We start from the raw sequence: 1,679 nt of genomic DNA on the forward strand, positions 1-1,679 counted from the left end.
AAAAAAAAAAAAGGCTGGGCGTGGTGGCTCACGCCTGTTGTCCCAGCACATTGGGAGGCTGAGGCGGGTAGATCATGAGGTCAGGAGTTCAAGACCAGCCTGCCAATGGGGTGAAACCTCATCTCCACTAAACATAACAAACATTAGGTGGGCATGGTGGCAGGTGCCTGTAATCCCAGCTATTCTGGAGGCAGAGGCAGAGAGTCAGTTGAAACCGGGAGGCAGAGGTTGCAGTGAGCTGAGATTATCCTCCGCGCTCCAGCCTGAGCAACAGAAACTCTGTCTCAAAAAAAAATGTAGAAATGAGGTCTTTCTGTGTTGCCCAAGCTGACCTCAAACTCCTGACCTCGAGTGATCCGCCCTTCTCGGCCTCCCAAAGTGCTAGGATTACAGGCATGAGCCACCGTGTCCAGCCCCGTTACTTTGATGCTCAAAGTGTCCCAGGTGTGGCCATGGGAGGCGTCAGTGGCTCCCTGTTGCGTAGGGCCTTCAGTTTCAGATGCTTCCGAGTTTCTGTTGCTAGATACTCTGTGCTCGTCTTGTACGTGCCCAGCCCTGGAACCAGCCAGTTCTTCAAGGAGCCCTAGTTCCCTTTCGTGGAGGGTGGTCTGGATCTTGGTTAGAAGCCAAGATCGATATTCTGGGTGTGCCCACAGCTCTAGGTTGTTAGCAGAGCTGGAAAGAGTGTGTATTTATCCAAGTGCACAGTCATGGGTGTGTCTGTGCATGTGTGAATACATGCATCTTTGTATATTATAAAAACCATGAGTGCAGCCAGGTGCAGTGGCTCATGCTTGTAATCCCAACACTTTGGGAGGCCGAGGCAGAGGTCAGGAGTTCAGGAGTTCAAGACCAGCCTGGCCAACATGGTGAAACCCCATCTCTACTAAAAATACAAAATTAGCCGGGCGTGGTAGTGCGCACCTATAGTCCCAGCTACTTGGGAGGCTGAGACAGGAGAATCACTGGAACCTGGGAGGCGGAGGTTGCAGTGAGCCAAGATCATGCCATTGCCCTCCAGCCTGGGCAACAGAGCAAGACTCCGTCTCAAAAAAAAAAAAAAATAAATCATCCATGAGTTAATTCCAGTACTTGCAATTTTAATCCAATAGCACCATTTTCTTTTGCATTGTTTTCAATATACTTACTTGCTCAGCCCTAGAATACAAAAAAAGTGGTTTTAAGAATGCCAACCTGGCCTGCTGTGAAGACGATGCCTCGTAACTGGAGTGTAACATTTTTGTGTAGTTCCTGTCATTTGTAGCCTGAGGCCGTGGCGTCCAGATTCTGGGTTCAGAAGTTACTAGGATTCACTCTCCCATCCCATCAGTCAGACCATGTCACTTATTTCAAATACAGTTTGGTTCGTTTCTTCTGATTTTATTCCATTCTAGGATGTTCCTCCCATCCTTGTTGGTTTATTTTTTTTGAGACCAAGTCTTGCTCTGTCGCCCAGGCTGGAGTGCAATGGTGCTATCTCAGCTCACTGCAACCTCTGCCTCCCAGGTTCAAGCAGTTCTCCTGCATCAGCCTTCTGCATAGCTGGGATTACAGGCACCCGCCACCATGCCCAGCTAGTTTTTGTATTTTTTTTAGAGATGGGGTTTTACTGTGTTAGACAGGCTGGTCTCGAACTCCTGCCCTCGTGATCTGCCCGCCTCGGCCTCCCAAAGTGCTGG

At 49.4% G+C, this 1,679-nt stretch overlaps 1 protein-coding gene across 1 annotated transcript in view; it reads left to right on the forward strand.

The window, feature by feature from the left end:
- The window catches only part of HGS (hepatocyte growth factor-regulated tyrosine kinase substrate), an 18,999-nt gene that overhangs the window by 15,447 nt on the left and 1,873 nt on the right, over positions 1-1,679 (forward strand). The gene's annotated exons all lie outside the window — the stretch shown is intronic.

The sequence above is a fragment of the Mandrillus leucophaeus genome, unplaced genomic scaffold (genome assembly GCF_000951045.1).
Source record: "Mandrillus leucophaeus isolate KB7577 unplaced genomic scaffold, Mleu.le_1.0 Scaffold1, whole genome shotgun sequence".
NCBI lineage: Eukaryota > Metazoa > Chordata > Mammalia > Primates > Cercopithecidae > Mandrillus > Mandrillus leucophaeus.